This window comes from Monodelphis domestica, chromosome 7, assembly GCF_027887165.1.
Source record: "Monodelphis domestica isolate mMonDom1 chromosome 7, mMonDom1.pri, whole genome shotgun sequence".
NCBI classification, from domain to species: domain Eukaryota; kingdom Metazoa; phylum Chordata; class Mammalia; order Didelphimorphia; family Didelphidae; genus Monodelphis; species Monodelphis domestica.
In genome coordinates this window covers 113946148-113959267 of record NC_077233.1, presented here as the reverse complement: position 1 = coordinate 113959267, position 13120 = coordinate 113946148, and the positions used below count along the sequence as shown (strand labels likewise).

General features: G+C 32.4%; 1 protein-coding gene across 9 annotated transcripts in view; it reads right to left on the bottom strand.

The window, feature by feature from the left end:
- Positions 1-13120, bottom strand: part of BNC2 (basonuclin 2) — a 505926-nt gene that overhangs the window by 166797 nt on the left and 326009 nt on the right. The window lies entirely within an intron of this gene.

The following is a 13120-nucleotide window of genomic DNA, read 5'->3' as shown; positions in this document are numbered from 1 at the left end:
TTTCCTGTTTTAAAATGTCCAGATTCTTTTTAAAATAACTATTTAAAAAGATCATTTCACCAGTTTATATTATGAAGTAAGTACATTAACTCAGAATAAATGGAGTGTAACATTTTTATGGATAGAAACCTATGTTTCTAAACTGTGTTAAAGATGAACTATGTTCTTCCAACTACTCTTGGTAAATTTATGATGTGCATTTGTATGGAGATTTCTAAGACAAAAGGGATTTATTCTGATCATTTGCAGATTATGAATATACTGTAACTATATGAACTGCCAGGAAAACATTTCTCTCTCTAAGTTTTGAAGTATATGATTACTGATATGTATGTTTGCATATATACACTCTCATGCATAAACACGTGTAAACACACAAGTATAGCATACATACTTGCAGAGAGACAAAAAGATGTTGCTATTTAGACACAGAGATGGGTAGATAGATATTTGTAGTTCAAATGATATCTAGATCTCTGAGCTCTAATTTACCAGGCAGAAATGCTCAATAACTTAGAAATTCTTTAATTTTATTTAAAATTTAAAAATTTTAAATTTATTTATACTTCAGATTGATATAAAAGCTCTCTATCATAGTTTCTGATATAGGAAATTCCTTATTTTTTCTGGTCCCCGATTCCCAAATACTTCCTACTTTGCTCCCTTCCTGTATTTTTAAAAAAATTCCATTTTCTATTATGTCAATATTTCAGGGTCTCATCTGAATGTCAACTGCTCAATTACTCATTAGCTAAGTTGTAAAACATTGCTATTTGTATCCGTGATTAAAGGAATTAGTAATAAAAAAAATAAATACCTGAACGAAATGCTAACTCTAAATGAACACTATATGCATTTCTGGGTCATGATGGTAGGGAAAAATAGGTCTACCAAAATGTACAATGTTTGAAATATATTTAATAGTCTATTAAGTCAGTAATATACCATATCATCCTTGGTCAGGAACAAAATTATTTAATGATGTGTCCAATACTGAACTCAAGATGTATGTTTACAAAAATTAAAGATTTTTAAAACAGGAAATAATTGATAGAGTTTTGTGGTTAAAAAACAATCTATTTCACAAATAATTCTGAAAAAAATTAATGGGTAAATCTATGTTTTGATTTTCCTACTTCATATGCCTCACATTGAAATAGCAAAATATCCATTATATATCCTATAATATCAATCCATGTACACCCACAACTAATCACTGCATGGCTCCAAAACAGTGTTGAGGATTTCAAAGTTCAATGACAACAGCTTTAACTAAAAACTGCTTCCATTTGACTCGAATCAACATATGACTTATACAAATTGGTTCAGGCATTGGATGGGATAGACTAAGTTCAGAGAAATAACTAACCCTAAATCTATTTGGCAGGTTTAAAACAATGAGAGCCTGGTATTCTGGTATATTTAAAGAAAATTCCCTTTTATTTTTAATTGGGAAAAAACCCAAACGTCTTTCTCTATCTTAGAATCAATACTAAATATCATTTCGAAGGTGAAAGCATGTAATGGCTAAGAAATTGCAGTAGATGACTTGCCCAGGGTCACAGAGCAAAGAAGCATCTGAGATCAAAATTGAACCCAGGACCTCCCATCACTAGGCATGGCTCCCAAATTGCTGAGCCCCCTAGCTGCCCTCTCCTTTAACCATAAAGGAGTCATAAGAATTTTCAATATTAATGAAATTGAATATTTTTGTTTAAGTACATGTACATTTGTTTATTCATTTACATGCTTTTTCATGACTCTATCCATCGAAAATACTGGATTTCAACCTTCCCCACTAAATTATTTAAATATTTTGAGACGTTTTACTTTAAAATTTCCAGATATATCTTATCCAAAGTCCAAATCCATTTACACCTAACTACTCAAACACTGTAAAATCTAGATATTTTTTCTACTGTAAAAATGGAATACTCAGGTCCCTTTTCTTCAAATGCCAGCATGTCTACTTGCTTTAAATCCATTCACATAGAATACTATGGTTAATGATGTTTATTTAAACAACACTGCCAAAATAAATATCTTGAGTGATCAGCTATTGGACTTCAAATGAAGTTATATTCTAAATAGAATACTTTTTGAAACAGTATTGAACTTTGAAATGCTATATATTTTCAACAAAGTAGAAGCAATGTGATCACTTAAAAATAATAAATAATCAAAAAAGACTTAAACCTTAAAAATGTATACTTATAGAATACAGTAGGGAAGGATCTCAATGTATATGCATTCACATTAGAGGTTTAATTCATTTATTAAGTGACTATTGAGCACTTATTATTTTAAAGGCAATCCACTACATACAATTTTTTAAAAATCTAAGAATCTATATTATATATCAGTCCCAAGGCAGAAAAAATGGTAAGGGCTAAGCAACTGGGGTTAATTAACTTGCCCAGGATCACCCAACAAGAAAGTGTCTGAGGCCACATTTTAATCCAAGATCTCCCATTTCAAGACTTGGTTTTCTTTCCACTGAGCTACCCAGTTGCCCAACGAATAGGGGGAAAAAATGTGTGTGTGTGGGGGGGGGGGGGGGGCAGTCTTAAGGAACTAACAATCTTGAACTCAAACATCTACTTTAAGTTTGGGAACCAGTGAGACTCCCACCCTATTTCCTATCCTGTTAGAGGTAGCGAATGTTTCTTTACAGATATAAATTTTTAATAAACTAACTAAGAATCTTAACAGAACTTTATTCTCTTATAGAGCCCTCAAATGATGAGGAAACTGAATAGGGTCTGGAAAAAACAACTGACTAAAGGCTTTGGAAGTAAGCAAGACTAATTCTTTCAATTTAAGTGTTTATTGAATATCTACTAATTAAGAGATAAGATGATATACCAGTCTTTCTGTAAGATTCAAAAAAAGTAATGTAACCCTGCCTCTGACCTTTTAGAGTTTATTAACCAGAATGATAACCTAAAGAATAGAGAAAATGTGCTTATGGTGAGTCTCAAAGACATTTCTGAATTGTAGACAGAGCTTTCATGGTGAGCCATGAAGGAAAGATCTAAGCTAGGTATATTGCAGTGTATAAGACCAGTGATACACTGAAATATGTTATCAAAGGAAACTATGAAGGCTCTAGGGAATTTAATAGGTGTGTGAAGAGGAAATTAAAAACAAAGAAAGACCACAATTCATACTTTTAAGGAAATTCCAAAAGAAGTCACAGATAAAAATAGAAGCAAGCCAGTTAATTTGTAAACACTCATTCAATAAATGTACAATAGTCAACTTCTGAAAATGTCTGAAACTGGTATACAGTAATAAAATACTCGTTAATTAAATGATGTTAATTTTTCTAGAGTGAAAAAACCAACCTTTGAGAGAGATGGGGAGTGAGAATAGGGGGAGAAGGAAAGGGAGGGAGGAGAGAGACAGATAGAGAGGGAGGTGGGAAGGAGAGGGAGAAGGAACGGGGGGAGAGGGAGAGAGAAGGAAGGAGGGAGGGCAAGAAGAAGGGAGGGAGGAAAGGAGATTGGTCTCCTCAGTGTATTGTAGTTATCATTGTTTAGGGTTTGAAATAAACAATTTTGTGTTAGTCCCTGATTTCTAATGAGAGAGATAGCACATAAATAACTACATATGATGAGTTTTATACAGAGGAAGTGGAAGTTATATTAAATAAAAAGATTTTAGTAGCTGAGTAGGGGCAAAAAAGAGCCTGCCTAGCATACACAGTGTGAATTGAGTGAAGTCTTGAAGGAAATCAAGGATAATATGAGGTAGAAGTGAGGACTGAAAACATTCTCTGATGGGATACATCCAATTCAAAGAACAGAGATAGGAGATTGTGTCATTTGCAAACATATAACTTCTCCCTCTAAGATATACTGACTGTGGTACCTTGGACAAATCATAAGCCACTACTGTATGTATAATTGGCCACAGAATCTATAGAGTCTCTAGCAGGAGATAAGAGAACAATAGCCAATGATGATGCACTCATAAAGAAAAGGAAACATTTTTGAGAAGAACTCCAATTATAATTATTAAATTGTGTTCTACAAATTCTTATAACTTGGAAAAAATGAGTATTAAAAGCATAGTACCTATAAATTCTTTAAGAACTGACAAGGAAGAAACCAGTGACACCAAAAAAAATGCTATTTGTGCATTCTGTTTTCAAAAAGGGGCATTTAGCAACAGCTTTCCAAAAAATGATGTATTCCTACATTTTTATATATTCCTTGCACTCTGGCTAGAATAGGAGAATCATCCTATACAGCAAGTCCAAACACAATGTCACATATATTCCCACAGAGACTACAGCAGCCCCAAAGGAAACTTTTATAATACCAATGAACAAATTTGACAATGCCAAAATTCAGCAAAATACAAGTGACAGATTTCTCCCTTTTTCATTTTCTACCTCTCTCCTTAACCCAAACCCAATAGTAAGTAAAACTAATGAAAAGATATAAGCATCCTACCTAAACTTCAGGTAAAATGTAATCTCAGCTATGAGCCTTCATTCATTCATTCATTCATTCATTCATTCATTCATTCATTCATTCATTTATTTATTTTTGCTATCAAGTAAAACATACTTACATATTGGTCATTGCTGTATGAGCATACTCCTACAAAACTAAAACCCATTATATTTATTTGTTTATTCATTCATTCATTCATTTTTGCTATCAAGTAAAACATCCATATTGGTCACTGCTATAAGAGCATACTCATACAAAACTAAAACCCCTAAATAAAACTGTAAATAAACTGATGTGAAAGACAGAAAGAGAGTATGCTTTGATCCACATCCATCCAAATCCAACAGTTGTTACTCTGGAGGTGGATAGCATTCCCTATCATTAGTCTTTTAGGACTGTCCCAGATCACTGCATTGAAGAGTACTTAAATTTTCATAGTTGGTCATCTTACAATATTGTTGTTATTGTGTACAAAGGTTCTCCTGGGTTCTGCTTATTTCACTCTACATCAGTTCATGCAGATCTTTCTAGCTTTTCTTTCTGAAATCATTTTTCTTATCAATTCTTATAGAACAACAGTATGCCTTCACCAACATGAATCTTAATTTGTTCATTCATTCCCCAATTGATGGACATCCCCTCAATTTCTAATTCTTTGACATTACTAAAAGAAATGCTATAAATACTTTTATACAAGTAGGTCCTTTTCCTCTTTTTTATTACCTCTTTGGGATACAGACCAGTAGAGGCAGTACAAAACTAAAGGGTATGCAAAGTTTTATATTGCTTTGGGCAAAATACTTAATTGCCCTCCTGAATTGTTGGATCAGTTCACAATTCTACCAACAAGGCATTAGTGCTCCAATTTTGCCATAACCCCTCCAACATTTATCACTTTCCTTTCCTGTCATATTGGCCAATCTCATAGGTGAGGTGATACCTCAGCCTTGTTTTAATTTGCATTTCTCTAATCAAGAGTGATTTAGAAGAGTTTTATATAATTATTGGTGGCTTTGAGTTCTGCATCAGAAAATGTCTTATTCATATCCCTTAACCATTTATTTGTAAATAGGGTAATGGCTTGTATTCTTATAAATTTTACTTATTTCTCTAAAACTTTGAGAAATTAGCTTTTATCAGAAAAATTTTTTCAAAATTTTCCTCCAGTCTATTTTTTCATGTTCTAATCATGATTACCTTAGTTTTGTTTGTCAAAAAAGCTTTTTAATGTAATATAATCAAAATTATTCTCTCATAACACTGTCTCTTGTTTGGTCATAAATTCTTCCCTTCTCCAAAGACAGGCCAGGCAAACTGTTCTGTGCTCCCCCAATTTAGTTATATTATCATTCTTTATATCAAAATCATGAATGCATTTTGACCTTATCATGGTATTGGGTGTGAAATATTGATCTATAGCTAGTTTCTCCCCTACTGTTTTCACTAAACAAGGAGTTCTTATCCCAAAGCAGGGGTCTTTGGGTTTATCAAACAGTAGATTGCTACAGTCATTTACCTCTGTATACTGTGTATCTAATCTATTTCATTGATCTACCATTCTAATTCGTAGCCAGTACCAGACTCAGCTATGCTTCTAAGGACTTGGGTAATCTCCCCATCTGTCTTATCTTTCTCTTTTTCAATGGTACCTCTCTGAGGAAAAGTCTTTTAAATCTGATCGCCCAGTAAAGAGGAATAGCATAACCTTGATCAAGGAAGGGATTAGTCTCAATGGACTTCTGGAAGATTCAAAACATGAATTTCACAGTTAAAAATGATATATATATATTTTTTTTCATATATATATATATACACTTCCCTCATCAGTATCCATAAATAAAAACATGGAATTCTATAATGAGAAGTATGCCAGACACTAGAAAAAGGAGTTCATTTTCCTACAAAGAATGCTCATAAAGGCATAGGTACCACTATGGCTGCACATATATTCAAATGAGCAAGAAGTACTGGATCACAGATCATCAGACTTGGAAGGAATCTGAACATTACCACGATATATTTAGTAAATGGCCATACAGGCTTTGCATGTAGACGTACGAGGAAGAGGGAAACCTACCAAAATAGATGCAAAGACCTCGCTTTGCATCTTAGTATCTACTACTTTTAGAAAATAGAAAATGAAAGTTTGTGGAAAGAATTGTATTTCTAGACTCAGCACTGGCAAAATGTTGATTATCAAGTTATTTGGAAATAAAAGGTGGCAAATTCAAGTTAAGTCACATTTTAATAACTACTATTCATAGTATGCTAACAATTACAACAAAAATAACAACAAAATAATCTTGTATACCTAATAAAACTCATTCGAAGCATTTATGCTGTGTGGATAATCATTGGGAAAAAAAGAGTACTTTAGAAATATTTATTTTATAGTGAGATTTTTAAAATGGACGATCAAATTTTAATTCTTTAGCTGTAAAGCTAAACATTCCTTTTATCTTACAGTGAGAATCTTATTATCCCCAAAGAGTGCTAAAGTAATTCAATTCAATATTTCCATTTTAGTTACTAGACCCCATGTGAGCCTTATAAGAACAAAACTGTGTATCAGAGTGTACAATGGTTCAGCTTCTGCTAATCATGGTGCATTTAACATTTCAGTATAAGGGAGATACCCAAAAAATATTTGTTAAATAAATTAATTAATTCAATTGATCTGAAAGTAAAATTCATATTTACAAAAATCAGTTGTAAATGTAATTGATAAACCTCCTAAAACTATATTTACTAATATACATGTATTCTATCACAAAATATTTTTTAAATTTCATTGCCAGGTCACTATTTCAAGGAAAATAGCAGTTTTGTTTAGCAAATGAAAGAAAAACCCATTAAGAATTATTATTTCTAGTTAACGATTAAAATTATAGCAGTTTGATTTCAAATTAACATTAAGAATATTGTAACATGGAGTCTAATACATAAATAAGCATATAGGGCTGATTAGATTGCTTGACTTCCTGTGACAAATGAAATTAATTTAAACTAAAGGCATGCGACTTTTTTGAGGGGTTCAAGGGAAGGGCAAAATGTGACAAGCAACAGAATTAGATGTCTGTCTCTTCATCCATATGCTAAACTATTTAAGTAATATACATACCTACCTAAAATATGTACATGTCTGTATACATTGAGACATAAAAGTATAGAACACACTTTCAAATATATGAATATAGCTCTCAACAGTAGTCATTAGCCTATGATCATAACCTACTATCAATCCACAAGTGGAAGCTCCCTATTAAATAATTTACGAGTTAAGTGTAAAAATCAACAGCAGGATATGGCCAATTATATGAGAGTATGCCAATGTTTTTGCAGTGTAAAAGCACATGCATATTTCAGTTTCAAAAAAACAAGCTATACAAAAAATACAAATCACTTTGCTATACAAGGTATGTTAATAAAGAAGAAATTAAAAGTGATTTCACTTATAGTTTAAAAAAAAGTCCTCTCCAGAGAGAAACTAATAATTGAAATTTTGCCTTTATTGTATCTGTAGTATTAAAAAAAAAAAGAACAGGATGAGCTAGACAACTGATAATAAAACAGGGAGTGCTCTTTTCATTTCTATATGTATCATCCAATTAAAAAATAGGGAGATAATTAGTTTAATTTTAAAAAGCAATGAAATCATTATAATACCCAAACTACCCGGTAAGCCATTAAGTAACTCCTTGCAATTGTGCTTTCTAGTTTACCAGACTCCCTCATGTGTCCCTGGCTTTCTATTCAATGCCCAACATATTATTGGTGCTCAATCAATGTTAAACAATAATCATTTCATTACACTTCAATGTTGGATTAGCAATTTTTCATTACCCTGATATACATTTTATTTATTCTCACTAATGTAATTTGAAAGGTGGTAATACCATTACATTCCTCTGTGGCATTCATGAAAACAATTACTAATATAATATGATGGGAAAGACATTAATAAGACAGAAATTTATAATGAGATGCAAAGAAACTTGCAAACCTTGAAGTACTTTACTAAGACACTGGTGGTTCCTCAGAAATAATGAAAAAGATACAAAATGACCCAGAAATTTGTGAACCAATTCTAATTCCAAAATGTCTAGATTACTGAATAGAATAGTTGTATCATTTCATCTATGGAGGTGCTAATAAAGTGAATGGAGAATAGTCAAGAGGTTATCTAATACTGCCCATTTAGGACAATAAAATAACATGCTTAATTCAAGTGAAAGAGGCCTTCCCAAGCAAAAAAGTGTTTTTTTTTTTTCAAAGAAGCCACTCCTACATATTCTCCTCAGTAAAAAGAAGTGATCACCTTTTTTTTCAAAGTGTCTCAGCAGAGAGCAAAGCACCTCTTTACCATCATTTGCATGGAATGGTCTTTTACTACATGTATCCCAAGACTTGTTAAAAAAACTTAAATGGAAAGAAAGGCGATGAGGGTCTGACAGACTGAGATTAAAATATAAAAAAGACAACTTTTGATTTTCTATAATAATAGAGTGGTATTAACTTGGAAAAGGTAAACAGCTAATGAATCTCTAGCATTGTCATTTTCTCCATCGTTACCCCAATTTGGTAGGGAGAAACTCCTGCTCAGAAATTGGTAAAAATAAAGAAATAAGAGGTGGCTAAAGAGGGCATATTAAAAATCAAGGAATTATTAGATTGCAGATAGAATAATTTTTTTTTTTACTTTAAAGGTATCTTAAGAGTTCATTTGGTCTATTCTTATTGTCTCTGATTTAATTCTTCCATTAAATTCTTACTCTGAAGTATCATCATTAAAAGGGGATAAGTCAGGACAGTTACAATAAATTCCTACCAAGTGGGAAAATGCATGGTAATGAATTATCTATATGTGGTTCTAGTACTAGTTTCATTAAGTTTGAATAAGTTCAATGCTAGAAAATACTTTATGGACCAGTTTTTGTTTGTTGATTCTTTCAGGCATCATCACAAAAATGGTCTGTAAGAAGAGGTTATGACAAAAGTTATTATGGATAATACCAACACAAATGAAATCAAAGATCCTTGAAGTTTGTTTGTATATAGACATAAATTAACTTTTTAAACAACCATTTTATACTATTGACTAAATCTCTTCTCAACTAAAAACACCTGGGTCTCTTTTACATGAAATATTGTCTACCCTTTTGCCTCTTCATCCTGAATTTGTACAGTAGACTTTTTTGAACCTTTGGCTAAGCTTCATTTATTTTCCCTATTAAATTTCATCTTCTCCATGTAGCTACCTTTACTAATTATTACTCATAACAAACTAGCCTTCTCCATATTAATGATAAAAATGACATAAAAGATTGGGCCAAAGACAAAGCCTTGTAGGATGCCACTGACTACTCAAGTAGTTAATTCGCCTAATATTTATTACTCAGGAACTACCACAGTGCTTTGCTAGGTGCTTCACTGAATTGAAAAAAAATACTAATTAACAAGTCTACATGTTATCATTTTGTCCAAGAGGATACCATGACTGTCCAACACCTGGAGGAAAACTGCATAAACAATGTGCTTAGCACTTCCCCATCTACCTAAAGCCTAACAAAGAATAGGTTGAATTTTTGGAAGAAGTTAGATGGAACTTTATAGAATTTCAAAAGGAAGCAAACTTATGTAGGGGAGAGAACAATGTAAAAATGAGGAAAGTTTTGAATTTTTAACTAGCTTGCAGTCATCTAAACTGTATATATTTTGATTTCGCTAAATTGCCTTTTGCCAGTGGCCTTTTACTATCCATCACTATAAAAATACTCTATCATAATTATCACTTGATTATAAGAAAACATATTTCTCTAACAATATAAGAACTAGGACCAAATCAGGAATAATATCCATTTGTAATTAATAATAATAAACATGATACAATGGGAAATCTACATGTCCTGATACTATGCTTTGGCTCATACTGTACCATCTACCATCTACCCACCCAATCTGTGTATGTTGGGGGCATTAATGCTAGAGCTTTCAAAGGTTCAAAGGCATAGTTGGTTGATAGAATGTTGCCTTGGCCCATTAACTATTTTATATACATATATAATAGCAACATTATTTGAAATGATTCAATTTTGCTTACAGGTGTTGAGAGGAAATCCCATTGATATTTGTATAGTAGAATAGACCCTAGAGCTGTGGTGATGAACCTATGGCACGAGTGCTGGAAGTGGCACTAAGAGCCCTCTCTATAGTCACATCCACTGTCCCCACAGCACAGAGTTCAACAAAGTTCTTTACTAGGAAGCCAGAGGGACATGGGGTCAGACTGCTCCCTGCCCCCTCTCCATCTGCACTTGAGGGCATCACCCTCGCCCCTAAAAGATTCACCATCACTGCCCTAGAGTATTGAAATAAATATCATTTTCTTTTTTCTTTTAAGGATGAGTTGGTGGCAGGGGAATATGGTTATGTTGAAAAAGAGAAATTCATACACAGAAATCCTTCTTGGATATATAAATATCTTTACTATCCTTACTTGGGAGAAATCAGTAAGACTGTTATTGAAAAAACCTGCAGGTTTTTTTTTAAAAGCTTACGAAAAGGAGGAAGGCTTCTAGAATAATTTGAAATTATATTGAGCATATGAACTAAGTTCATATATGTGGTAGGTGAATCAACATAATGGGCTATAAGAGCTCAGAAGGAGTGAATATGGTCCATTGGGTCAATAATCCGTGAACAACGAAGAAATTGCTTGATAGACTACAAATGGTTCATAAGAAGTCAGGAATCACTCCTGTCTATCAGATCAGAATTCAATTTTCAAATACTAACTTTTTACAAATTAACCAAAAGGACATACCTACTCTGAGGGGCTTTATGGCACATCAGTTCATAATTCACTTTTTTAAAAGTATAGAATATAAGGAAAATAAGTAAAACAGATATCAAACAATGAAACAAACTTTAGAAGGTAAATATTTAAAACACATATATAATACAATTAAACATAAATGTGTTTAACTCTATAAACAGAGTAGGGAGATACACAATAGAAAGATAGTATTATAAGATTTGTAAAGCATTTGACAAATGAAGAAATTAAAGCTGACTGATTAAATAATTTGGCCATGGACACATAACTAGTTAAGGGCTAAAAATGAGGTCTTCCTGAGACTTTAGTCCAGTAAACCACCCACCTACTATATTGCATTCCATGTTAAAAAAAAAAAAACCTAAGGAACAAGATTTCTCAAGTACATATTACAATTAGAAGAAGTTTAAGGTCAAATTTATATTTCCTTTTATCAAGTTGAATAAAATGACTGAACTTGTATTTTCAATGGATTCTAAAGTCACCTGATTCTATTACTTAATGTCAATTTAAAAACTTTTATCCCTTTCTAGATCACATTTATATCCTTTGTGATAATAGAATTTCTCTTCCAAACCCAATGGTTTTTGCTAAGTTATTTTCATATCTCAAGTAAAAAATAATATTTCTTTCATCTTCAACTGTTAAAAGCTTTGTATGGCTACCTTTGTGGATCAGGACAAGTGATTTGTTGGAGTCTATTAGGAAAACACATTGGGTAACTATGATAAAGTACGGATGGAAATAAGACAGGATTTGGAGTCAAAGGACCTATGTTAGAATCCAAGCTAGACTCCTTTTTTTCTTATGTGACCCTGGCCAAAACAGCTGACAAAAATCTTGGTTCACTGATTTGAATTTGTGATTCTATGATTTACATGGTCAAACCTTCTCATTATCAAATTATAATAAAGGCAGATGGGGAAAACTGAAACTGTATATGAGAAAGTTTTCAACATTTAAAAAAAGAGAGGGCAGGATGAATTTTTTCACCAAAATCAAAGTTACTACAATTAAGTAACTATGAAGTTATTTCCCCACTTAGCCCTCTAAGTAATGAAGGTCATCATCATACACTTGTTTCCTAAATCTCATTACCTGTTCACTCTAGTTGATAAAACTGCATGTACAACATTAATCCACAACCATTTAAAATGACTAATTGTATTAACCATTTCTATTCAAAGTGAATACTTTATTAACTAGATTCATGACAAAGGGGGAAAAGGGAATCACTAATACAAGTACTGGCAAAAAAAATATATTGTCAAGATTAAAAGAGCAAATAGGAATTATTTTTCCTGGGAGGAAAATCTGATTTATCACTTCTCCTGAAAACTGCCATTATCCCCTCTTCATCATAAGAGCAACAATGAGGAATATCTACTTTTTCTTCTTTTATTTTGCAGAAATACAGCTGAATAAAATAATAGGTGTTTCAGCATCAAGGTGTATTAGCTATTGACATAAGCTCTGTCCTTTTAACTTTTGCACAAGGGAAAGAAAAATTCCAATAATTCTGAAATAGACAGATAAAACTTTTCTCTGTGGCAAGGGCTGAGTACTATTATATGTAACTGCTTATTAAAAAAAGAGCCTTATTGGTGCTCTCTGAAGGATTTTCTTTTATACATAGCTTTATCCTATAATTTTGTCCCTGTTGGGCACGCTGCCTAAATTTAAACACAAACAGTCAAGCAATGAAGAAACATTAACACATTTACTGTGAACAAAAACTCCCAGTTGTACAGTGAAATTTTAATACATTTCAACTTATCTCTTTTACTAATGGGGAGAGTACAAACCCTGCAGGAATTCGCTC